Genomic DNA, 27984 nt, shown 5'->3' on the forward strand with positions numbered 1-27984 from the left:
TCGCTAGTAGTAGGACATCGTCCAGGTAGTGATATACCCTGAGCCCAACCTCCTGTAATGGGGCTAGGACTGTGATCAGTACTTTGGTTAAGATTCTGGGAGAAATACATAGACCGAAGGGCAAACTCTAGAATTGCAGATGAATCTGTCCGATTGCAAATCTCAGATATTTCTGAAATGGTGGGAGTATGGGTATATATAAGTACGCGTCTTGAAGGTCCACTGACAGCATCCAGTCCCCAGGTTGAATGGTGTGGATAATAGTCTGCAGCGATTCTATCTTCAAGCTCTCCAAGAGTATGTAATGGTTTAATTTCTTGAGGTCTATTATGGGTCTCCCACCGCCATTTCTTTTGTGTACCAGAAATAGGTTGGAGTGAAAACCTGAAAGCCTCTCCGATGGAAGAACCAGCATTACTATGCCTGTAGGGAATGCAGAAATTGAAGAAGTACCTCTTTCTTCTGAGAAGACTCTGATATTCTCGTGGGGGTGAAGAAGTCGCGAAGTGGCCGGTCTGAGAAAGCCCAGAAGTGTCCATACTGAACTGTCGAGACCACCCAGGGATCCTGGCATCTTTGCATCCAAACTTTGGCAAAATGCCTCAGACTGGCTCAAACTGGGATGGCCTGGTGTCAAAAGGATTTGGTGGTGTCCTCCGGGTAAGACAGAGCCTTTTGTATGTGGGTCCTAAAAAAAGTAGATTGTGTGCTTCTCCAGGCCTTTCTTGAGTCTCTGCCCTTTCTGAACTGCCTGTAATCTTTGCGCCTGAACTGCTGAAATATTGAAAAACCCCTGGTATGTCTAGGTCTTCTGTCTTGGGGCAACAGGCCTGATTTTCCTCCTGTAACACAGGAAATTGCTTTTTCCATCTTCTCTCCAAACAGTGCTTTGCCATTGAAAGGGATTTTACACCAATTTTGTTTTGACGCCATGTCAGCCGCCCATGGCTTCAACCATAAGGCCCGCCTTGCCATTACAGCATGCAGCATTGATCTTGCAGAAGATCTTAATGTATCGATAGCTGCTTCACCAGTGAAGTCAGCCAAGCGCTTGAGCTCATCCAAAGCCTTGACTATGTCTTCCTTGGGAACTCCCTGTTGGATAGCCATTTATGTTGTCTGTCCATACTCTCAAAGCATTGGAGACAGATGTCAGCGTAATTGCTGGCTTGCAGGCATTTCTGGCTATCTGATAGGCTCTCTTTAGGTCAAGATCTATTCATCTGTCTAGGGGTCTTTAAACATGGTTGAGTCATCCATAAGTAATATTATGTTTTTTGCTAAGTGGACCACCGCTGCATCCACTACCAGTGGACCAGCCAACATTCTGGAGTCTGCTTCTGATAGCGGATATAGCTTGCCCAGGCGATTGAGAGAAAATCTTTTCTCTGTCCTTTTCCATTCTTCTTCTATAACATCCCTGATTTCATCCATCAGAGGAAAGAAGGAGATTTGCTTTTTAAGAAATGGGAAGTAGCTCCTTGATTTCCTTGCTGGGGAATCAGTTTCTTCCCAACCAATGGCAAGCTTGACTGCCTGGACATAAGACTGAACCAGGGAAAAGCTAAAGCTTGAAGGATCTGATTCATCCGAGAAATCTTCTTCTCCAGATTGTCTAGATGGCCGGTCCTCTATTGGGTGAGAGGATTTTCCCGAGGATGGGCCTGGTAGTAGCGCATCAGATGCCTCTTCCTGAGGAAGCTGTGAAGATAGTTGTGACGGATTAGCTGCTACTAGTTCTGCGAGTGAATCTTTGACCACTTTTTTTAGTAGGTTCGCAACCTGCTGGCTCTCTGTACCTCTTTCTGCTGCATAATCCCTGAAACAGTCTGCAGACTAGCTTGCCTGATAGAGAGGTGGCTTCACATGTCCAGCATTTTTGAGGTTTAGGACTTGGGGAGCATGAGGATCATTGTCTTTTGGCAGAAGAACGTGCCTCAGTTGAATGGTATCTCGATCTGGAAGATTGAATTTGGCTCAGGCTGCCCTCGTTGGAACCCTCATGGTGCCTGGATGTCCTCTTGGGCCTCTATTGGCATACAGGGCTGAAATTCATAAATGTACCAGCATAAGCGCACTCTTTTATTTTTACTTTCCCTTACCTTTGAAGTAGAGGAGGGTCTTGTTTGGGCGGCGAACGGCTCATCTCAAGCAAAGGGCAAAAAGAGCAGCTATAAGACAGGAAGAGGATTTAGAGTACTGTGCTTCCCCCCTCTTTTTTTTGGAATGAAAAAAGGAAACGATAAAGGAGGGTGCATGGAAAAAGGAAGAAGGGGAGAAAAAAAGAAGACTTACTGCAGGTGAATACTGGGGATACTTCCAAGAGCTCTCAGCAAGGCCGGCCTCCACCAAAGCTGCACGAGGCCACACTAAAGCTCCCGGGACTAAATAGTGGAAGGGACGGGGTAAAGGGAAACAAAATCCTCCCACATCCTAGAAGGAAAAAAAAATATGGGAATTTAAGTAAAGGCAAAAATAGCTTATTTGCCCATAATCAAGATGGCCACTGTAGCGTCGAGCCACACCGCACATGCGCAAACCGGTGGCTCTAAGACCCCGCCGGCCAGCTCAGTCACATCGGGCATCTGCTCATGCGCACTGCGCCCGGGAAGATGCCGGGACACAGGAAAAGCCGCAGAGGGGATTGCGCCAGCTCTATAGGGGAGGGAAAAATAAAAAGCAAAGAAAGAGAAAACAGAGGGTGGAAAGAAAAGTACCTGGGGAGAGACCAAGCAGCATTACAGACATGAAGAAGACAAACAGGGACAGAGACGGAAAGTGGGAGAGCTCATGGAAAGTAATGTAGAAAGGACAGGAATAGCTGCTCGCTCTGTCCTAAGCTTCAGCGAATGCCATGAACTTGTTGGCAGTCATAGTGTTTCTGGATAAGCAACAACTGCTGTCCCAAAAGACCCCCAGAAGGGACTCTCTACCTTATCAGTGACTTTAGCTGCCCAAGAGTAGTAACTGCGACTGGGAGTGGCTGACAGAGGTAAGGACGACCGACTTACATTAACTGACCAAAAGGTATGAGGAAAAAAAGAGAATGCTGGGGTACCTTAATCCTTTCTTTTATATATTCACTGGTCCTGAGGGAGGAGTCTAAGGTGGAGCTTATCACAGGTATGCTGCCATGGAAGCATCAGGAAATACATTTTGGCCTGGGATTTGAACCAATGACTCTAGAACTGCCAGGCAGAAGTGCTAACCACTTAGCCACGGTGCTGCCCTGAATTTTTTGTCTTTTTTCATTTATATAATAAAAAATAAAAAACCCAGTGTCACGATCGCAAGATCGCCGCTACCAACATGCGACAATCCCACAATTACGACGTCTAATATGTCACGATCGCGGCGTCAGACCCCAGACCTTCTCACCAAACTTGTGATCGAAGGACTAGCCAATCTAAAACCGCGATGTGACGTGCGTAACAATGCCACGCCCAGCTGCACCCTGCATAACGATTTTCAAGCTAACGGACCACAATCAATGTACCGGCAGCCTGGGCGATCGTTACTGGGTTGGGTTAATTACGCAACTAACCCTCCACACTGCCACCACCTCCTTTTTGTACAGAGAAAGAGGAAACTCGGTATTATCAGCTATAACACTATAATCATTGAAATAATCATCTGTATAAAACGGTCCGCAGGCCGGTTATACAGAGGTTTAAACAAACAGTAGTGTCTCTTTAGAGGCAGGAATTCGTGAGTTGCAATACAGAGCTATAGAAACCGTTCAACACTTTCAGAAAGAAAGATTTATTACTAAAAGCTCAAACAGGAGCACTAAAAATATTTACAGAACAAAGATGTAACTAAGTTATATATATACATATAAAAAGAGCCATAGCACAGCAAAGAGATATCAGAGAGAGGTGAAAGGGTTAAAGTACTTGCAAAAGTCCTGGGTTAGCAGATCCAAGTTTCAGAGCAGGGTGCTTTGATCTCCCTATGTTACGATGGAAAAATGGGAGAATGCGTCAACTCCTCTTCTATTGCCTGACAGCCTGTTTTAAAGTCCCCAGCAGGGGGTGGCTCTGCAGTCAAAGGCCAATCTCCACTTAGGGTGTGGAGATAGGGGTGGATGCCTCAACTAGAGCAAAAATATCTTCCATAACTCATATTTGCCTATAACTTTTCATCTGCACAAGTGACAGTCCACCCGCGGGTATATTATTATACAGACCAGTCTGAGGATTGATTAGATATGAATTATGAAATTATATACTGCACGATTCACGGGATCTATGTTTCTGCTTCCCTGTGTGTCCGAAACAAGGCGAATGACCCACCAAAATGTTCGGCTCCTTTTAGCCCATCTGGCAAGATGCTCGGTTTTTAAGTCTCTCATATTCCAAGATATGAGACATAGGGGAAAAATGGATTTGAGAAGTGTTTATCTGATACTATCACCTAAGCTGAGCTATGTTTATTAGCTCGCAATCTCTTTCAACTTCTGGGAAAGTTTGCCTTATCTCTCCCAAGGTGTGAAATGGCACAGGTTCTTGGGACAGTGCAGCACCACCTGGCTCCCTGCTGGGATCTGGCCTGTGACACTTTTAACACACACACATCTGTCACTGTGCCTCTCAGGAAGGGAGGGGGAAGGAGAATAAGGGAGACATGGATACTCTTAACAAAATGGAGTCTGCGTCCTTCACTGTGTGTTGCGCACGTTTGCGACACCCAGTGGTGATCAAATACCACCAAAAGAAAGCTCTGTTTGTGTGAAAAAAATAACAATTCCATTTGGGTACAGTGTTGCATGACCGAGCAACTGCAAGTTAAAGTAGCACAGTGCTGAATAGCATAAAATTGGTCTGGTTATGAATACCTTCCAAAGGTCAAGTGGTTAAAGTAGTATTGAACCCTATTAGACCCAGCAGAGTCAAAACTGTGAGCCCATAAAAACCCTAAATATTTAATAACTTATATACAGTATGTAATAAGGACTCGCGGGAAGTGATTTCAATATCCATATATATATATATATGTGTGTGATTTTGCATTTCTGGGTAGGGAGCACACCCTACCCGTACCGCCATTCGCAGTCAGTCACCGAAGGTTATTCACTGGCCCCCGCATGCCATGCAAAGCAGTATGCTTACAGTGAAGCACAAACACAGCCCCCTAGTAAAATACAAACGGCACACAGTTAACTCTTTGATTGCCCCACATCTTAACCCCTCCCTGCCTAGTGCCATTAGTACAGTGTCAGTGCTTTTTATCAGCGCTGATCCCTGTATTGACCATATGTGATGCATTGAAAGCTATGTTTTATCATAGTCCTTTTGTGGAAAAATCTGCAATTAGTAGAGCAAGATTGTGTTATCACTTGATCATAATCAGAATAGAAAAAAGGAAGTCAAACAAAATAAACATATAAGTTTATTGCAAGAATCATAAACCAAATCTTACTGTGCACATAAATTACATGGGTGACAGAGCAGTCCTGTAAATGATTAAAGATATCACATTTTGACCTTAAGTCTTTGGTTGCTGCCAAATCTGATTTGCAGAAAGAAAGTTCCAGTCCAACCTTTTACTTAGGATACAGAAAACACTACAGAATAGCCATTAACCACTTGCCCTCCTGAGGATTTACCCCCCTTAATGACCAGGCCTCTTTTTGCTACTCGGCGCTGCACTAATTCAACTGATAATTGCGCGGTCATGCAATGCTGTACCCAAACGAAATTTTTGTTTTCTTTTTCACACAAATAGAGCTTTCTTTTGGTGGTATTTGATCACCTGTGTGCTTTTTATTTTTCGCACTATAAACAAAAAAAGACCAAAAAGTTTTAAGAAAAACAATATTTTTTACTTTCGGCTATAAGAAATATATAGTAAACTCAAAGTTAGTTATAAATTTAGACCAAAATGTATTCTGCTACATGTTTTTGGTAAAAAATCCCAATAAGTGTATATTGATTGCTTTGTGTGAAAGTTATAGTGTCTACAAACTATGGTATAAATACTGCAATTTACGCCATTTTTTTGCTATACAGCGCTGCACTAGTTTAACTGACAATTGCACGGTCATGCAACACAGTACATAAATTAAATTTATGTCCTTTTTATTTTTGGCGCTATGAACAAAAAAAGTGTTTCGTGAGGACGTGTTATTACACAAAACGCGTTGGGTGGAGCCCTATTGCTGACCTCTAGCCGCCGCTACTAATGAGCGGTGGCCATTTTGGTACTTTATAAATTTATTTATTTATTTTATTACTCCACGTGGATACGTTTTTATGTTACTTGCTATTATTACCTTTAAATAAAATACTACACTATAAGCACCTTTCTGGCTCCTGTGGCTGAGTTAATTCCCCCCAGACCCAACAGGCAACCACCCTGACGGATAGATGGATGACCTTGTAGCTGTCAGCATACCGCTGCACCCCAAGATGTGCAATGTATTATAGTCAATGCGAATTATAATTTATGGTCTGGTGAGTGTACATCCGTACCAAGGGTGGATTTCCTTTTACAAGCTTTTGCACAGTTACTCTTCACGGATAACTTCACATGCCAATCATAGGCATTTCTTCAGCTGATATCTTTGCGCAAGAGATGTTTTAAATTCACAAATGCTCTGATGACAGCGCTGCACTAGTTTAACTGACAATTGCGCGGTCATACAACAAGGTACATAAATTAAATTAAATGTCCTTTTTTTCACACACATAGAGCTTTCTTTTGGTGGTATTTGATCACCTGTGAGCTTTTTATTTTTGGCGCTATAAACAAAAAAAGCGATTCATGTGTACCCCTGAGGACATGTTATTACATGAAACATGTTGGTGGAGCCCTATTGCTGACCTCTAGCCGACGCTACTTTATTTTATTACTCCACGTGGATACGTTTTTATGTTACTTGCTATTATTACCTTAAATAAAATACTACACTATAAGCACCTTTCTGGCTCCTGTGGCTGAGCTAATTCCCCCCCGAACCACCAGGCACCCACCCTGACGGATGGATGGATGACCTCGTAGCTGTCAGCATACCACTGCACCCCCAGATGTGTGATGTATTATATTCAATGTGCATTATAATTTATGGTCTGGTGAGTGTACATCCATACCAAGGGTGGATTTCCGTTTACAAGCTTTTGCACAGTTACTCTTCACGGATAACTTTACGTTCCAATCATAGGCATTTCTTAAGCTGATATCTTTGCACAAGAGATGTTTTAAATTCACGTCATTGATAACTTATTTTATTGCATTTTATGTCATCTTGAACTACTTATATTAATATTGCACTTTACTCACATATGAGTTTAAGTCACATGTGTTTATGGAATTTATGACATGCATTTTTTAGCACTGCACTAATATTTTAAAAATCCTGAAGGTGCTTATTGGATTTTGGGGTCTTCTACTTGGCTAGACTGCCAAAACGTCTCTCACATGTGGTACCCCCATACTCGGGAGAAGTAGCTATTGGCTATCACAGTGCTCAGTCACTGTGAAGCTTGCCCCTGTGTTTTCTCTCTCTGAATGGAGGAAAGAGACACATTGTATCTCTCTTTGTCCTTTCAGATAGAGAGAACAAAAAAACAAGTTTGTGTAAAATAAATAAATAAATATATATATACAGTGAGGTACAGAAGTATTTGAACACCCTGCGATTTTGCAAGTTCTCCCACTTAGAAATCATAGAGGGGTCTGAAATTCACATTGTAGGTGCATTCCCACTCTGAGAGACAGAATTTTTTAAAAAAATTCAGGAAATCACATTGTATGATTTTTAAATAATTTATTTGACTTGCACTGCTGAACATAACTATTTGAACACCTGAGAAAATCAGTGTTAATATTTGATACAGAAGCTTTTGTTTGCAATTACAGAGGTCAAACGTTTCCTGTAGTTCTTGACTAGGTTTACACACACTGCAACAGGGATTTTGGCCCACTCCTCCACACAGATCTCCTCTAGATCTGTCAGGTTTCGGTGCTGTCGCTGAGCAACACAAAGTTTCAGCTCCCTTCAAAAATGTTCTATTGGATTTAGGTCTAGAGACTGGCTAGGCCACTCCAGAACCTTGATATGCTTCTTATGGAGCCACTCCTTAGTTATCCTGGCTGTGTGCTTCGGGTCGTTGTCATGTTGGAAGACCCAGCTATGACCCATCTTCAATGCTCTGACTGAGAGAAGGAGGTTGTTGCTCAAAATCTCACAATAAATGGCCCCATTCTTCCTTTCCTTAATACAGTGCAGTCGTCCTGTCCCCTTCGCAGAAAAGCACCCCCAAAGATGGTGTTCTTGGGATGCACCTCATCCTTCTTTTTCCTCCAAACACGACGAGTGAAGTTTAGACCAAAAACTTCTACTTTGGTCTCATCTGACCACATGACTTTCTTCCATGCCTCCTCTGGATCATCCAGATGGTCATTGGCGAACTTCAGACGGGCCTGGACATGTGGTGACTTGAGCAGGGGAACCTTCCGTGCAATGCATGATTTGAAACCATGACGGCGTAGTGTTCTACCGACAGTGACCTTTGAAACTGTGGTCCCAGCTCTCTTCATGTCATTGACTGGCTCCTCCCTTGTAGTTCTGGGCTGATTCCTCACCTTTCTTATCATCAGTGATACCCCACGAGGTGAGATCTTGCATGGAGCCCCAGTCCGAGGGAGACTGACAGTCATCTTTAGCCTCTTTCATTTTCTAACAAATGCTTCAACAGTTGATCTATTTTCACCAAGCTGCTTGGCAATTGCCCCGTAGCCCTTTCCAGCCTTGTGGAGATCCACAATTTTGTCTCTGGTGTCTTTTGACAGCTCTTTGGTCTTGCCCATGGTAGTAGTTGGCATCTGACTGACTGTGGGGTGGACAGGAGTCTTTAAAGAGCTCAGACAGGCGCTACTAAGTTAGATTAATGAGTGGAGAAGTGGTAGACTTTTTAAAGGCACAGTAACAGGTCTTTGAGAGCCAGAATTCTTGCTGTTTCTTAGGTATTCACATACTTATGTTCAGCAGTGCAAGACAAATACATTCTTTAAAAATTATACAATGTGATTTCCTGAATTCTTTTTTAAATTCTGTCTCTCAGAGTGGGAATGCACCTACAATATGAATTTTAGACCCCTCCATGATTTCTAAGTGGGAGAACTTGCAAAATCGCAGGGTGTTCAAATACTTCCGTTCCTCACTGTATATATATATATATATATATATATATAAAACTCCTAGATTAAGGTTTGATCTAGGTCAGTGCAAGGGTTAGTGTTTGGGTTAAGGTCAGGTTCAAGGGTGAAAAGTCAAGGTCTAAGGTCAGGGCCAGTATTTTTTTTTTTGGTCAGGATTTTTTTTTAATGTTTAAATTAGTATCAGTGTCAGTTAGTGGCAGGGTAAAAAAAAAAAGCAAAATGTGATCTATTAAAAAGGTGCAGCGCTAATATACAAGTAGATGAAGATACATATTACATATGCAAACTCATATAAAAGTTCAAAGTGACATAGTGCATACAGGTATGAAACACTACTTTGTGTCTGGTAGAACGTGAGGAAAGGATTATTATATCCAAACGAAAGTTCAATGTGAGGATGTGAATAAATATTCAAACACTCTGATGCTTTCCAGGCCACACCGACTGTGTATACGGTGAAAAATTGGGGGTACAAATTGCGCACTCACCAAATGCGCAACCTTTATGCGCTTTTCTCTAACATATAAGACCTCCAATCCCTCATCCAAGGTCTGGTCAGATCTGGTCAGGTCCCCTTCTTAGTCCAAACACCTTGCAATTAGCCTTCTCCTTTGATGATCACCACTCTCCAAGACACCTGGCTCCCACAGGAGCTCAGAAAAAAGCAAAGGAGGCCAATAGTGCAGTATGTCTTAAGGGTACATTTATTCCCACGCACAAACAGCAGATACAAGGTATGGAAGAAGCAAAATAGATACTGACCCTATATGAAGTAACCGCCGGGCCCCTCGTGGTGTTTTCGGCCGAAAACCCTTTGACAAAGAGCTATCTCTCGAAACGCGTCTGGGTCAGGCTGCAGCTGTTTGACGCATACACCGCCGGCACCACGAGGGGCCCGGCGGTTACTTCATATAGGGTCAGTATCTATTTTGCTTCTTCCATACCTTGTATCTGCTGTTTGTGCGTGGGAATAATTGTACCCTTAAGACATACTGCACTATTGGCCTCCTTTGCTTTTTTCTGAGCTCCTGTGGGAGCCAGGTGTCTTGGAGAGTGGTGATCATCAAAGGAGAAGGCTAATTGCAAGGTGTTTGGACTAAGAAGGGGACCTGACCAGATCTGACCAGACCTTGGATGAGGGATTGGAGGTCTTATATGTTAGAGAAAAGCGCATAAAGGTTGCGCATTTGGTGAGTGCGCAATTTGTACCCCCATTTTTTCACCGTATACACAGTCGGTGTGGCCTGGAAAGCATCAGAGTGTTTGAATATTTATTCACATCCTCACATTGAACTTTCGTTTGGATATAATAATCCTTTCCTCACGTTCTACCAGACACAAAGTAGTGTTTCATACCTGTATGCACTATGTCACTTTGAACTTTTATATGAGTTTGCATATGTAATATGTATCTTCATCTACTTGTATATTAGCGCTGCACCTTTTTTATATACTGTCTGTTGGGAGGTCTTACAGTTGTGGCCAAAATTATTCAACCCCCACTGAAATTGAGTGTTTTGGCCAGTTTGACATTGCTTTTGATCATTCAGTCATCTTGCTTACATTTACATTAAAGAGGCACTTGTAGGTCAGACAAATATAACATAACAGTTATAATGAAATAACCACAAATGTCTTTTCTGTGCTCACAGCATTATCAGTTTTATTCAACCCCCAAGTGACATTCAATCTTAGTACTTAGTACAGCATCCTTTTACAGTTATAACAGCTTTTAAACGTGAAGCATAGCTTGACACAAGTGTCTTGCAGCGATCTACGGGTATCTTCGCCCATTCTTCATGGGCAAAGGCCTCCAGTTCAGTCACATTCTTAGGCTTGCGCACTGCAACTGCTTTCTTTAAGTCCCACCAGAGGTTCTCAATCGGATTTAAGTCTGGTGACTGCGATGGCCACTCCAAAATGTTCCAGCCTTTCCTCTGCAACCATGCTCTAGTGGACTTGGAGGTATGCTTGGGATCATTGTCCTGTTGAAAGGTCCAACGTCTCCCAAGCCTCAGGTGTGTGACGGACTGCATCACGTTTCCATCCAATATCTCCTGGTACTGAAGAGAATTCATGGTACCTTGCACACGCTGAAGCTTCCCTGTACCTGCAGAAGCAAAACAGCCCCAAAGCATGATTGACCCTCCACCATGCTTCACAGTAGGCAAGGTGTTCTTTTCATCATAGGCCTTGTTCTTCCTCCTCCAAACATAGCGTTGATCCATGGGCCCAAACAGTTCTAATTTTGTTTCATCAGTCCACAGAACACTATCCCACAACTTTTGTGGTTTGTCCACATGGCTTTTGGCATACTGCAGTCGACTCTTCTTATTCTTTGGAGACAGCAAGGGGGTACGCCTGGGAGTTCTGGCACGGAGGCCTTCATTACGCAGTGTGCGTCTTATTGTCTGGGCTGAAACTTCTGTACCCACATCTGACAAATCTTTTCTCAGTTCCTCAGCAGTCACACGGGGACTTCTCTCCACTCTACGCTTCAGGTAGCGCACAGCAGTCGAAGTCAGCATCTTCTTTCTGCCACGACCAGGTAGCGTTTCAACAGTGCCCTTTGCCTTGAATTTGCGAATGATGCTTCCTAAGGTGTCTCTTGGTATGTTTAACATCTTTGCAATCTTCTTATAGCCATTGCCCTTCCTGTGAAGAGAAATCACCTCTTCTCTTGTCTTCTTGGACCATTCTCTTGCCTTCACCATGTTTGTAACCACACCAGTAAATGTCTAGAAGGAGCTGAGTATCACAGTCATTTTAAAGCTGCCTAATTGGTGCTTATTATGCTTGATTGCTGCTCGGTGACATCCACAGGTGTTTTCAATACCTGATGGAAAGCACCTGTATGAACCTCTGTTCTTCAGAGTGGTAGTCTTTAAGGGGTTGAATAATTGTGGCAATGAAGAAACCACATAAGAACCATTTACTACTGTATTACATAAACAATTGATGTCATTTTAGTTGCATTTGGGTAGTTACAACGTCCTTGTAGGATTTGATTCTGAATACAATTCCAAATGTACACTATAGTCCCTAAACCCCTTTACAGCATTGGGGGTTGAATAATTTTGGCCACAACTGTATATGGTGCCTTTGGTGTACAGCTGCTGTTGCTTTGGAAGGCGCTCGCTTATTTATATATTTTAAGTAAAATGTGATCTATTGTTTCTGGGCCGTACTATGGTTACAAACAACAACTAACATACACATATGTGGTATCGCTGCGATTGTCATTAGCAGGAGAAATTATTTTGGGTTGTTTTTTGGCGGTTGATCATCTTTACTATTTTGGGCCAGTTTTCCTTTGATAATAAAAAAAAAATCAGGAGATTTCCATTACAATTTATCACCGAATGAAAGCCCAATTTGTCCTGAAAAAAAACAAGGTATAATCCACCTGGATGCACAAAGTAGTTGTGATTTTATGTATGGTTTTGCTAACACGTCAAAGTTGCAAAATTGTGCTTAGGCTTTAAGATTTGTTTTACCCCTAGGCGTGGAGGGGTTAGCAAATAGTTTTTGGGGAATAGTTATTTTATTGTGCTCAATGTATTAAGTTTAACGCCTACACAAAAACAAAGCATCAATGCTGTGCATAATACTTTTAGGCTACGTTTGCACAAGTGGCCAGATCACCTTTTTTTATTATTATTATACAGGATTTATATAGCGCCAACAGTTTGCTCAGCACTGTACATAACAATGGGAGACAGTACATGAGACAGTACAGTAACAATACGATTCAATAAACGAGGGGTTCGAGGGCCCTGCTCCTTGGAGCTTACAATCTAGGAGGGAGGGGATAGTGGTACAGGAGGAAATAGCTGTGGGGGATGGAGTGGTAGGGAGAGTGGAAGAGTTCAGTAATTATCTGAGAGCGGGGTAGGCTTCCCTGAAGAGATAGGTTTTTAGAGTGCGCCTAAAGGTGAGGAGAGTAGGTGATAGTCTGATGGATTGGGGTAGGGAGTTCCAGAGGATGGGGGAAGCCCTGGAGAAGTCCCGGAGAAGGGCATGGGAGGAGGAGACCAGGGAACTAGAGAGTAGGAGGTCTTGTGAGGAGCGGAGAGTACGTTTTGGGTGGTATTTGGATACCAGATCGGTGATGTAGTTTGGGGCAGTATTATGAACAGCTTTATACGTCAATGTTAGCATTTTTAATTTTATCCGTTGGGCAATCGGAAGCCAGTGGAGGGATTGGCAGAGAGGGGTGGCAGATATGGAGCGGTTAGTAAGGTGGATGAGTCTGGCCGCAGCATTCAAGATAGACTGAAGCAGGGATAGCCTGCAGTGAGGTAAGCCGATGAGGAGGGAGTTACAGTAGTCGAGGCGTGATATAATGAGGGAGTGAATGAGTTGCTTGGTGGTTTCCGGGGTTAGGAACGGTCGCATCTTGGAGATATTGCGGAGGTGAAGTCTACATGAGTTTGTCAGCGAGGGCACGGGCTGGGGGGAAAACTAGGAGCTCAGTTTTGGAAAGATTTAGTTTGAGGAAGTGGAGTGACATCCAATCCGATATGTCGCTCAGTAGGCTTGTGATATGGGCGGAGAATGAAGGGGTTAGATGAGAGGTAGAGAGATAGATTTACGTGTCATCGGCATAGAGATGGTAGTTGAAGCTGTGAGAGTGTATCAATTAGCCAAGGGAGGAGGTGTAGATGGAGAAGAGAAGGGGCCCGAGGACAGAACCTTAAGGGACCCCAACAGAGAGGGGGAGTGAAGAGGAGGTGGCAGCATTCTAGGTAACACTGAAGGAGCGCTGTGATAGATAGGAAGAGAGCCAGGAGAGAGCGGAGTCTCTGAGGCCAAGAGAGTGTAGTTTTTTGAGGAAGAGGGGGTGGTCAACCGTGTCGAAAGCCGCAGAGAGGTCGAGGAGTAGGAGCACTGAATAGTGGCCATTAGCTTTGGTGGTTAGCAGGTTGTTGGTGAGTTTGAGTAGGGCAGTTTCAGTGGAGTGTAGGGGGCGGAAGCCAGACTGTAGGGGATCAAGGAGGTTGTTGTCGGTGAGGTGGGAACTCAAGCGATTATAGACTAAGCGCTCTAGGAGTTTGGATGTAAATGGCAGCAGGGAGATGGGTCTAAGGTTGTTCAGGTCAGTGGGATCCAGGGAGGGTTTTTTAAGTGATGTGCGCGTGTTTTAGAGGGGAGGGGAATGTGCCAGTAGAGAGGGAAAGATTAAAGATGTGTGTGAGGGAGCATAGGATGGAGGAAGAGGGTGATCGTAGGAGTTGTGAGGGGACAGGTTCAAGGGGTCAGTTGGTGAGGCAGGCTTCAGAGAAGACCTTAGTGACCTCTTCAGTGGTAGCAAGGTCGAAGGAGTGGAGTGTTGAGGGGGTTTTAGTGTGAGGGATGCTAGGTGGGGTGGAAGTCTGGGCAGTGGCGAGGTCGAAGGAGTGGAGTGTTGAGGGGGTTTTAATGTGAGGGATGCTAGGCGGGTTGGAAGTCTGAGCAGTGGCGATGTCCCTACGAATTGCGTCTATCTTGTTTTTGAAGTGGTTAGCAATCTCGTGGGCGGTGAGTGAGGTACTGGGTGGAGGTGGGGGCGGAGAGAGTAGAGTGTTAAAAGTAGAGAAGAGCCGACGAGGACTGGAGGAGAAGGTATTAATGAGGGTAACAAAGTAGGCTTGCTTGGCAGCGTGAAGGGAGGAAGTGTAGATTAGGAAGGCAGATTTATATTGGGTGAACGCTTGTTGGGATCTGGTTTTGCGTCATAATCACTCCAGTGTGTCGTTTGAGATTTTTTGTATGGTCAGTCTGCGAGGGTTGTAGCGGTCGGGGTCTAATGTTTTGTGTTGTTGGGGTTGCTAGCGAGTCTAGAGTGGCTGATAGCGAGTTGTTATAAACAGTAGTGACCAGGTCAGGGCAGGACAGGGGAAGGATACTGTTGTAAAGTTGGTCAGCAGCAGAGTGGAAAGGGGCAGGGTTCAAGTTGCGGAGGTTTCTGCTGGTGATAGTTTGACGTTTGGAGGGATCGGTGTTTGAGGACGAGGAGACTGTGAAGGTGATGTGATTGTGATCAGAGAGGGGAAATGGGGTGTTTGAAAGGTTATAGGGAGTACAGTGGTGGGAGAAGACAAGGTCTAAGGTATTTCCGTTGGAATGAGTGGGGGACTGAATACACTGCGCTAGCTCAAAAGAAGAGGTTAAGTGGAGGAGTTGGGATGTAGCCGGGTTATTGACGTTAATAGGGATGTTGAAGTCCCCGAGGATGATAGTGGGTAGCTCAGAGGAGAGAAAATAGGGTAGCCAGGCGGCGAAGTCGCTGAAAAAGCGGGACACGGGGCCAGGAGGCCGGTAGATCACTGCAATCCTCAGGGAGGTTGGAGAGAATAGCGGATGCAGTGGGTTTCGAAAGAAGAGAAGGATAGAGAGGGAGGGTTAGGGAGGACTTGAAAGGTGTTTAGAGGTGACAGAAGTAGACCAACCCCGCCTCCTTTCCGACCGCTGGGCCTGGGTGAGTGGGTCAAGATGAGGCCTCCATAGGAGAGTGCTGCGGGGGAGGCAGTGTCAGCTGCTTGGACCCAGGTTTCGGTGAGGGCAAGAAGGTTAAGAGAGCGGGACACAAAGAGGTCATGGATAGAGGTGAGTTTATTGCAGACCGAACAGGCATTCAAGAGTGCATAGGAGAATGGGAGGGTGGTATTAGGGAGCAAGGGGACAGATATAAGATTGACCTTTTAGAGGCTTTTGTCAGGCGGTGAAGGGTAATATGTCACCTCCTCCTCTAAATGCTGCACAACTGCTCCACAACCCCTATATCAAGTTGACCATCTCTGTATTAGAGGTTTAAATAACATGTACTGTACTAAAGAGAGATTAATAGCAAACTTTGTGGTTGCATGCTGTGCTTAGTAGTTTTGTCAGGTGCTGGTGTTAGGTTAAAGTATACCTAAAGGCAAAACTTTTTTTTAATTTTAGATAAAGTGGAGAGAGATTAGAACTCTCATCAGTTTTTATTGCTGTCTATGCCACCGGTAACAAGATTCACCCTATTTGTCCTCTTTACTACTGTCATTGAAAGTGAAAGTAAAAGAAAATACCAAATTTTGGGTTGTCCCCAGAAAAGTAATAGAAGAGAAATCTTCCAATGTGGACACTAGTTCTGGTGACCTGGGGGCCCCAAAGAATTCCCTTAATTTGCAGAGATTTTTCTCTCACTTCCTGTTTAGCTATGGGACAGGAAGTGAAGGGAAATCTCTGCAATGGAGCACAAATGGCAAAAAAAAAAAAAATCTGACAGGTTATAACCCTCCTCTATCCAAAATGAAAACAAATTTATATGTCTATAGGTTTTTAAAGCAAAACTCCTGCTACCAATCCAGTGATTTCTCTCTGTCCATCCTGGTTAATCCATGCTATTTACAAAAACGACTGTCACAAAGGGGCACACTTTATGTCTGGAGGAAAAGAGATTTAATCCCCCAAATACGGAAAGGTTTCTTCACAGTAAGAGCTGTGAAAATGTGGAATAGATTCCCTCAACAGTTGGTTCTGGTCAGCTCAATGGATTGCTTTAAAAAAGGACTGGATTCTTTCTTGGATACACAGAATATAACTGGATACTAACATTTATAGGTAAAATTGATCCAGGGAATATCAGATTGCCTCTCGGGGGATCAGGAAATAATTTTTTCCCCTGCTGAAGCAAATTGGATCATGCTTTGCTGGAGTTTTTTTTTTGCCTTCCTCTGGATCAACTGTGGGTATAGGATTATAACTTTTTTTATGGTTGAACTGGATGGATTTTTGTCTTTTTTTTCAGCCAGACTAACTATGTAACTATATGTAAGTATGTAAAGTTGCTGTTCTGATTTCCTTGTTGTCTTCACTATTCTCTCTGGATGGGTGGGGAGCAGTGGCTACCAATGTGCTGATGTCAGTAGTTTGTTGAGCCACAGGGGTGAGTTAAAAATGAACAGAAGGTCAACTGAAGACATAGCCTGAGAGAAGAGTTTAGTGGATCATTGAATGGAGTCCATGAAGCTCTCATTCACAGAAGATGATTGACAGGAGTCGTTTCACTTTGCGCTTGCCCTTATATGTATTAATTTTAAAACTTTGAGTCTCACGTTAAGGCTACTTTAGTGCTTGTTTTTTTTCTTGTTGGAGTTTGCTGATTATGATGTAATAGCCTGGTCCATTCCATGCTTCTTTATAAAGAAGAAAGCGTTATCAGCCATGTATCCAGCACTATCAATGCCATATCTGCAGCAGCTTTCAAACACCAACCTGTGTCAGCATTCTTCAGCTTGCAGATCAGAGGGGGGGGGGGTTCTAGGCTTTAGGACTGATAACATCTGTGATCTGATATAGGATATCCACAGAAATGGAATTTTAGCAATGGCTGTCAGAAAAGGAATTCCATTTCCTTTGGTATGCCTCTGAAAACATTTGTTCACAAGTGAACGAAAAGGTCATCACAATAAATCTTGGAGTAACTGCTTTGTAGTCACAAAATTTCTGCTAGCAGCCAAAATTGTACTCGCCAATGAATTAGTTGTGCTTACATATTATTATTATTATACAGGATTTATAAAGCGCCAACAGTTTGCTCAGTGCTTTACAATATAATGGGATGCAATACAGCAACAATACAGCAAGCAATAGGTGCAAGTATTAGTGGTGTCGTCAAGGCTAGATAGATTTTGAAGTGATATTAAAGGCTTATTTTTTTATTTTTTTTAAATTACAAATATGTTATACTTACCTGACCTGTGCAATGATTTTGCAGCCCCGATCCTCCTCTTCTTGGGTCCCACAACCATGCTCTTGGTTCCTCCTTCATGCTGAGTGCCCCCATAGCAAGCAGCTTGCTAGGAGGCATTCATGTGTGCTCACTTTCGAGCACCGCTCTGTGTGTCCATTGACTCACAGAACAGAGCTCAGCCCTGCCCCGTCTCACTGGCTATGATTGACTGCAGTGAGAGCCAATGATTTCTGCTTTTGTCTCTGAGCTAATGAGGAGGCAGAAAGCCAGGAGAGCTGCTGCTCTCATGCACATCGCAATCAAGATTGGGCTCAGGTAAGTATTGGGGGAGGGGGCTGGGGGACGACGACTGCACACTAAAGGATTTTTCTATGCACGAAGGTAGAAAAAAAACGTTCAGGGTTTACAACCACTTTGATGTGTACAGTGTGTAAACCCTAGAAATGAGGTTCTCCCATCTAAACAATTTTGATCTGGTAACTATACCATTGAAAGCTTTTTGTTATATCTGTTCTATAACTGCAAAACATACTTGGTGATTTTGTTAGAAATTCAGAACTATCCTGTGTGTGGGTTAGTGCAGCGTGGTGCGGCAGCAGTAAACACACAAGGTCCAGTTACAGTCAACCTAGAACTCATATTAAGAGACAGTTCCAACTTTGCAAATGACCCAGCAAGAAGGTACCACACCAGGTAACACTCACAGTTTCATACAACTTGAAAATGCATCAGGTTCTGATGCACTGACAGCATGTGTCGCAGAGGGCAAAATGCAGCCTGGCTGGTCTGGTCCAATGGTTAGGATCCCAATGTAGGTTGGTGTGTCCCTCACCTGTTCCTACTTATTCCTGAACTTCTTCCTGCTGCTAATCTAGCCGCTAACTATATGATACACAGCATGTCTCTGTCCTGCTCCCCCGATCCCTCATTCTGTGATTGAGAGCAGTGGGAGCAAGTGGCTCCTGCTGCTGTGTCCCAGCCAATGAGGGCATAGAGACCCAATAGAGCCACTGTTCTCATGCACATAGCTGGATTGAGATCGGGCTCAGGTAAGTATTAGGGGGCAGTGGCATCATTAGGGTTGGTTGTGACGGGCGCGGCATCAGACCCCAGCCCTTCTCACCAACTTGTGACTGAAGGACCAGCCAATCTAAGACCGCCCTGCCACTTGCGTAACAATGCCACTCTCAGCTGCGCCCTGCACAAAGATTTTCCAGCTCGCTGGACCACAATCTGTGTGCCAGCAGCCTGAGAGCGATTGTTACTGGGTCAGGTCAATTACGCAATTAACCCTTCACACTGCCACCACCACCTTTTTACAGAGAAGGAGGAAACTCACAAATCTTAGCAGTAACACTATGATGTTTGAATATGCGTCAGTATACACACTGCCACCGCAGACAGATGTATGCAGAGGGTTCAAACACACGGTAGCACGGTAGCACTCTTCAGAGACAGAGATTCTTTTAGTTTGCATTAAAAGCGTTAGAGACAGTTTCAACACTTTTCAGAAAATAGGATTTATTACTAAAAAGGTCAAAATGGTGCAATTAAAATATTTACAGAAAAGATGTAACATACACATATATATATATATATATATATATATATATATATAGAGAGAGAGAGAGAGAGAGAGAGACAGAGAGAGAGACATAACACAATAGAGAGATAAAAGAAAGAAGTTTCAGAAGGTAGGGTACTTGCAGAAGTCTTTGGTTTAAGCAGAGTCCAAGTGTTCGAACACAAGGTTGTCTTTTCTCCAAAAGATGGTTCCTGGTGTTAAAAGGGAGAATCTGTTCTTTCTCCAGGCATGACAGCCTTTTTTCTAGTGTCCCAGCAGGGGGTGTCTACTGAAGACAAGGGCCAATTGCCTCATTTGGGGAGAGGTGATAGGCGGGGGACCCAGGCTATGACCAAATCCCTCCCAAGTTTATATCATGGTCAATAACCTTCAATATGTACATGTAGCATCCTAGCCACTGGTAGATTAATATGCAGAATCATATTCTGAACATCCAGACACCAAATATGGCATATTTTACCATTCCAGATAAAAAGATATTGCTTTCTACTCTCTTGTAGATGCCACATAGAGGTGTAAGGTGTCAGGTGACTCATATCAAAATTACCTATCTGAATATATGCTTTATTTTAATGTGCCCTGTTCCTGTTGAAGTTTATGAATTTGTATGAAAAAGTGATTCAAGTGGGATGTACGTTTTATGGCCACTCTGAGATAATATTTCATGTCAAGTGAACGACTGAGTTATAGTTTTATTACCGGGCAGATGAAAGTGTTTGTCAGACCCTCTGGCACCAGGCTTAATTGGGGTGACAACCATGAAGCGTATCCAGCTGTGCCTTATGTACTTGTGACCCCAGTGCACACACAGATCACATTCCATTCCAAGAGGGAGGGGGGACTGGAGGGAGTGAGAATGATAGTTGCAGAGTATGATACAAAATATAATTGTCACCGTTCGTTTCTATATGCACAATTATCACATTGGTGTCACCTGGTGCGGTAAAATATGGTGCCAACCCCACCCAACCCCACCCTTTGGCTCTAGGAGGGGGTTTGAAACCATGTTTTGCCTGCAGGGTGCTAGGCAGGCTAAGGGAAGACAGTACTGCTCCTCCATGACAGGTCCTGAGTTGCAGAGGCGTAGCTAGGATATTTTGCGCCTGGGGACGAACGGCCACATCATGACACCCCCCCGCTTCATATGGTCCCTGTAAACACCCCCCCATCCTGATCACATTGCCCCCCCCCTTCATCCATGGCACTACTCACCCGGCTCGGCTCTCCCCTCGTCCCCTCCGGCACATGCCCAGCTCACTGCCCTCCTCTCCGCTCCTCTCCCGGCCGGCTCCTCTCATAACTCACTGTGGATGGCAGGCGTATCAGGTGACATGTCTGCTGCAGCCGCTGCAGCGATCTTGTGACCTCATTTTGACGCCCCTGTACCTTGGCGCCTGGGTAAATATGTACCCCCCTGCCCCCCCCCCCCCAGCTACGCCTCTGCTGAGTTACCTAGTACAGTTAAAAATAGAGAAGAGGGCACAACCATCTAAACTTATGCTGTATTACAAAAAGTGTAAACATAAATTCATTGTCATGAAGGCATATCAGTGATGTGGAGGGTCTCCAGAATGCTGCGGGAACCATGCAGAGTTTGGCAGGCAAGAGGTCAGGCTGTGTGCAGAGATCAGCATTCAAATGGCTGGAGAGTGTACCCGAAACTGTCAGGCTGCAGCATGGGGCGCCTCCCGCTTGGCAATTTCTGGGAGCTTTCAGCAAACTTCCGGAGTAGCTAGTAATGTCACTACATTGGGGTTGTGGGTTACTATGACACACACTGACAGTTTAGAATTGTGCACCTGCTCCCAGCCACAGACTCTCCTGGCTGGGTAGCGGTGGGAGGCAGAGCCGCTGGGTGTCACCCCTCTGTCAGGTGTCACCCGGGTGCATTCAGCACCCCTCCCCACCCCCATAGCGACAATGATGCTAGGGGGAACTGCACACAGAAGCTTTTTTACCTTTATGCATAGAGTGCATGAAGAATAAAAACCTTCAGCCTATAGAACCACTTTGACACTGACAGGGGAACTTAGTGGTAGGGTTGCCACCTCACCCCTTTAAATCCAAACGCATATTAATTACACAGGTCCTGTGGCTGATTAAGGTGGTAACTAAACTCACTGAGTGCATTATATGCAGTTAATTAGCTTCAGAACCTGTGTAATTAATATATGTTTGGTTTTAAAGGGATGAGGTGGCAACACTACTTAGTGGTCAGCTTTTGTTCAGTTCTCCCAAAAGTAAAAACAAAGTTGATGTAGTGGCTTAAAGAGTGTTAGCTGGAGTTCAGCTTTAATTTTATAGTCAAGTCCATATAAAACTCCCAGTGAATCTAACACCACCCTTTCCCTAGGTTGACAATGCTGATAGCCAATGGTGTCTCCCTTGCTCCTCCATCCTAGGGCAGGAAGTGTGTTATTGGTTGGATCACCAGGTGAAAACAAAGGAAAAAAAGCCTGAAAAACATAGGAATCTGGTGCACCTGTGCATGGTAGCTAATCAGCTCCTAATCTCAGCTTGTTCAATTGTTTCTATGCGGAAGTGCACCTAATTTTGCACTCTCCAGCTTTAGTAAATAAATCCCACAGTGCTTTAACAAACTGTCATCCAGTTAGGGATAAGATCTACTTTAGAAATTGGTTGAGGCATGTGTGAATCAACAACTGCAGAAAAGAATGACATACAATTAGGGGCCCTTGAAGCTTTAGCCAAAAAAATGACATCTCTCATAGTGCTGCCTCACTAACTTTTAATTGTAAATCCAAAACAGGTGTGTCAAATCATAGGAGATCATAGCCTGATTCCTGGGATCAGAAGACAAAAAAAAATTACTGGCACACAACTTCTTTCATAGACGCATCTTTCAAACTTTTTACATGCAACAATCCCATTTCTAACAGAATCATCAGTACTTCCAGTGTACTGTATTAATAATACACTTTTATTGAAAACTTTCTTTCTGAAACTGATTTTTGAATTTGAGGGTTTGCCTTCATTATAACCACCTAAGCGACCTGACCTACGTGTTTTAATTGTAGCAATAGTACCTTAGGAGTTACTGAGTTTTGTCTTGCATAGACAGGCAACACAAATGTTCTTCAGATCTTGCACACAGGAGACAGTAAACAGTCCTTTAGTTTCTTTTTTTGCTTTATTAAGCGGTATTGAACTTGGATGGGGTTCAGGGGTATATGGGATGCCCAAGGAAACTATAACTGAGGACAAATTCCTTAGTAACTATGTACAAGTCCATAACCAGTAAAGTCTCTCCTTGAAGAGCTCTCCAGCCCTTCTGGTATAAAACCTCAGACCCCAGAAGAATTCTACTCTTCACCAAGCTGCCTAAGGGAATCCCTGGGCAAGGGGATCTAAAAGCTGCCACTTGGCAATTAACAGTCCTGGGCGAGCAGCTAGTCAGGTTTCCCACCAGAATGCCCTCTCCCATTATCTGGCCCAGGGGTTGTAGGATTAACTCACTCAGTCCTCTCCTGTAAGCTTGTGGGTAGGTGGCTGCCTTCAGGCCTTACACTGGGCTGGTCCTTTCCCAGCTTCCCAGGCTTTCCTCTCTCAGGGGACAGTGAGGCCGAGAGATCCTCCTGTCCAGAAACTCTGCCTGTAGGTGAGTCCCTTCCTGGGCTCCCTCCCAGGCTCCAAATTCGAGACTTCTCACTCCAGCTTCACACGACACTAACCACTTCCTGGTCAGGTTATCTCATACTTAAGGGCTGTACTAACCCCATGCCAAGCCTACTGCTTGGGGATTGGTCAGTGTTCCTTCAGTATGCAGAACAGTCCCTTCTCACCCCTGCCCACTGCCTTCTAGAAACTTCTCAAGACTCTAGAGCAGGGGTAGGTATCAGGGAAGTGACCTGCAGAGCCCCCAGCCCTGACTTAAAGTGACCTGGCTAACTCATACCCAAGCTGACTCATGCACAGGCTGCTATCCAGCCTCTGCTTAAAAAAACCTGTCTAGCTCCCCCTAGCTAAACTTGAAGGGCGCTACATAATGAAAAGCTGCAGTACCTGCATCCCCTTAGAAATGGATAAACTAAGGGGGTGTCAATGGTATACAATATGACTCCAGGTTGTCACATTGCAAGGAATTGAAATCTGATTTTTTTCTGACAGATGTATAAAATTGATGAGCTTCTCAAGCCTGTTGGCTTATAAAATATTGTCTGCACTGCAAACTTTAGTATGGTTAGAAATAACAGACTTTTAAAAGACAATTCTACTGCTTTAATTTGAGGTTTGAAAGTCTGCTGCTATTTTCTCATTTTCCCATATTTAAAACCTATATTATTTCATTTTAAAGTTACATCATCATCAATGTTTAAAACTGTTAGGCCACATACATGGTGGCAGAAAAAAACCCCCCACAGCTTTTATCGTCATTTCTAATTTTTTTGCTTCTAAATGCAGCTCCATCATTCCACGCACATTGTGGCATTTAGAAGTGTATTTTAGAGCAGCATTCAGTGGCTTAACTTATGCACATACATGCACATATACATGCACAAACATGCACAAACCCACATAAATGTTAGCATGCAAAGTTATTTTTTTATAAATATGAACAAGACTATACAAATGTATGAAACATATATTACCCAAAGTAATACAGTATAACCGAAGTGATTAAATGCATATTGCTTCTGTGTTCATTCTAGCTAGGGGAGATCACTGGTCTCCCTCCTCTCTACCTGGTGGTAAGCACCATGGGGTCTCAGACCAGCAGGTGCTAGAAACGTGGTGGAGCAGCACACTACTGTACCAGAGCTTGTGTAAAAGATCGGATGGCTGTGCAGCTGCTGAATTGTTTCCATCTGACAGCTGTCAGGTTGTCAGATTTACAGACACTGGGCATGTGTGTAAAATACCCCACTTCTACTGTCCTATACAGTACATCAGTGGAGGCGACAGGGTTAAAGTGACACTAAACTAAAAAAAAACACACACAAAAAAACAATCTATTCAAGTATGTGTTCTGAACTCAAAATTACTTTCTGTTGCTCTCATCCTCCTTCAAATTCCTTTATTTTGCTGCCGTGACCTGGCTTTCTGTTAGAGGGTGGCTACATCTCCATGGTCCCACTGTATGTAGGAATGTAGCCAGCCTTTTTTGCCAGCTCTCGAGATGAACTCCGGACTATGGGTTTTTTTTTTTACATTGTGCATAGGGCAGTGCATATAGCAACTAACGTAAACTGCTTGTTCCAAACAAACAGAAAGGAGGAAAAGGAGAGGCTGATGATCTTATGGAAGATGTTATAAGAAGGCAGAAAAAAAACAGTAAGAAACAATTTTATGAAAAAATACATTACGGCCATTAGATCGTGGATGCAAATGAATTATTTCTGGAGAATAAGGATATAAATTAGTGTCACTTCAAAGCAGTGACATATATTCACTATGCCCTTGGGATATCCCACATGGAAGAAAAATATATTTGAAATATATTTTAAAAATATTCTGCCCAAATATATTGACATATATTTGAAATGCTACAATTTTGGCCATATTCAATATATTTCAAAATATACAGTATTTCAATAAATATATATATATAAAAATTCCTCCTTCGCCTTCCCTCCTTGACTTCCCCTGTCTTTGTTAGCAAGCCAGGAGTGATGAAACACCCTGCAGCTTACAGGAGAGGACTGAGTGAGTTAATCCTACACCCCTTGGGCCACTTAATGGGAGACGGCATTCTGGTAGGAAACCTGACTATCTCCTCACCCGGGACTGTTAATTGCCAAGTGGCAGCTTCTGGATCCCCTTGCCCAGGGATTCCCTCTTGATGAAGAGTAGAATTCTTCTGGGGTCTGAGGTTTTATACCAGAAGGGTTGGAGAGATCTTCAAGGAGAGACTTTACTGGTTATGGACTTGTACTTAGTTTGTCCTCAGTTACAGTTTTCCTTGGGCATCCCATATACCCCTGAACCCTTTCCAAGTTCAATACCGCTTAACCACTTCCTGTCCGGACACTTTCACCCCCTTCCTCTCCAGGGCAATTTTCAGCTTTCAGCGCTATCACACTTTGAATGACAATTGTGCGGTCATGCAATACTGTACCCATATGAATTTTTGACCATTCTGGGATTTTAATTTTTTTTGCTATGTAAATGAAAATGTCCAAAAATTTTGAAAAAAAAATAAAATTTAATAAAATTTAATAAAATTTTGCAAATAAATAATATTTCATCATAAATCTTGGCCAAAATTTATTCCGTTATTTTTTAGTAAAAAAAAAAATCTAAATTAGTTTATAACCAAAAATTATAATTTTAAACATTTTTTTTTCATTTTTATTTTATTTTTTTATATTATTATTTTTTATTTTTTTTACATACTGTCACCCTAGCAGTACAGTGTCACCATGGTGACACTTTACTACTTGTGGGGGGTGATGAAGATTTTTTTTTTTTTACACTGATTGCTTTTACACCCATATAGGATGTAAAAGCAATCATTTCTCTTTCTCTCTGTCTGCATCCTTGCAGTCATTGAGAAGCACTGAGTGAGCTGTGATTGGTCACAGCTTGTCACATGGTACAAGGCTGTTGTGAATAGCCTTGTACCATGTGACCTCTGTGATCATTCACAGATTTCACACGTAGTAAGCAATGATGTCACAAGTGACATCTTGCTTACTACTTTGCATGTGATCACTGATTGGCCAATCAGTGATCACATGATCGGGACCTCGTACAGGAGGACACAGCAGGCACCGGATCCCAGGGAGCGCGCACAGCTAGAAAAGGCGGGTGCCGTTTATGAACGGCAACCCGCCCCTGGACTGCCACCGCCCTGCCGTTTATAAACAGCAGGCGGACGGCAAGTGGTTAATAAAACAAAAAAAGAAACTAAAGGACTGTTTACTGTCTCCAGTGTGCAAGATCTGAAGAAAATTTGTGTTGCCTGCATGTTGATATGCGTTTTTATTACAAAATATATGAAAAATATTTTAAAAAATACATTTCAAATATACTGTATGTCTTTAAAAATACAAATCTACATTTTTGGAATGCATTTATATTTTATTGCATAATGCATTATGTTATAATGACTTTTTCATATGTGAAAAAAAATTTGAAGAACATATTTTAAAAAAATATATCTTTTAAAAATATATTTCATATACTTCGTAATATATAAAAACGCATTTCAACATTTTATATATATATATATATATATATACACATATATATATAAAATGTTGAAAAGCGTTTTTATATATTACGAAGTATATGAAATATATTTTTTTATATATTACGAAGTATATGAAATATATTTTTATATATATATAAATTTGTGGAATATGTCCAAAATTGTAGCATTTCAAATGTGTCAATATATTTGGGAAGAATATTTTTAAAATATATTTCAAATAGATTTTTCTTCCATATGGGATACACTGCTGTCTCACCCATTTCACAGAGCCTGCCTTCTGAACTACAACTATACTTCAGAGGTGCTGAAGAGGTGGCGTTTCAGGATAGCCAGTAAAGGAAAAGCCCCACAGCTTGCAGGCAGAAAATGCCACATGGGATATGTCTTTGGAAATTAAAAGTAAATCATTTAAAACATCTGATAAGGCACCACAAAACATGCAGGGAATCTAGGAAGTTGTGGAGAGAGTCATCTGGTGGATAAGCAGGGCTTACAACATGAAAGGAGATTTTTCATGTAAGTTTACAGTATATTGGATCTCTTTATCAGTATTTGGGTTTTCACATGCTGGTTTTGTTTATGGTGTACAAATAAAAAGTGTGCTAATTATTCACAAAACATGCAATGATAAATAATAAAAATAAATGAATTCATAAATATAAACATAAGTCCAGCCACCATAACAGTGATAGTCCAATATCAACTTAATGTCAATCTTGAAAACAAACACCCATGTGCAAATCCGACACCAGATGAAATGAATACACTCACCAGAGCTATATGCTGAATATATTATAAACCAGCATGATAGCATTTTGCTCTGGCAGCGATGATCTGCAGGATATCCCAGTAGAGGAACAGCAACCAATAGTGATCCAATCAGCACATATGGAACAGCTAAGCAGCAAATGATCTTCCAATAACATGGGCAAAGCTCGAGGAATAAGAAGAGATATGATGATGCAGTACGTTTAAAACCAGTAAAATTTTATTAATAGAGTATTGCACTCACAAAGAAGGTGTCTAGCCGACACCAGCAATGACAGCCTCTAAAATGCCACATCCACAAGGGAAAAACCAAGGGACGAACCTCCTGCACCGCGATCAACACAGTCGACAGCTGGGAGGAACGTTCCAACGTCACGTCCACTAGGCCAGGTCCAATGCGTTTCATCACTTGACGTCTTCAAGGGGCAGTTTTATTATACCACTGTGTAGTATAAAAAACTGACTCCCACACAGATCCATAGCTCCACTCAAGACTCACCTCTCCTGCACTTGAACAACCTGGGTGCCAGTCATTACAGCCGTCTCCACTCTTCATTGAAAATAGGAAAAAAATCAGCTGCA

General features: G+C 42.9%; 1 pseudogene; it reads right to left on the reverse strand.

Moving 5' to 3' along the window:
* Positions 1-633: 633 nt before the first annotated feature.
* On the reverse strand, positions 634-27936 carry LOC149448764 (uncharacterized; annotated as a pseudogene).
* Positions 27937-27984: the final 48 nt, after the last annotated feature.

Source organism: Staurois parvus, unplaced genomic scaffold (assembly GCF_062004578.1).
Source record: "Staurois parvus isolate SC_StPar_1 unplaced genomic scaffold, SC_StPar_1.0 ptg000657l, whole genome shotgun sequence".
Lineage (NCBI taxonomy): Eukaryota > Metazoa > Chordata > Amphibia > Anura > Ranidae > Staurois > Staurois parvus.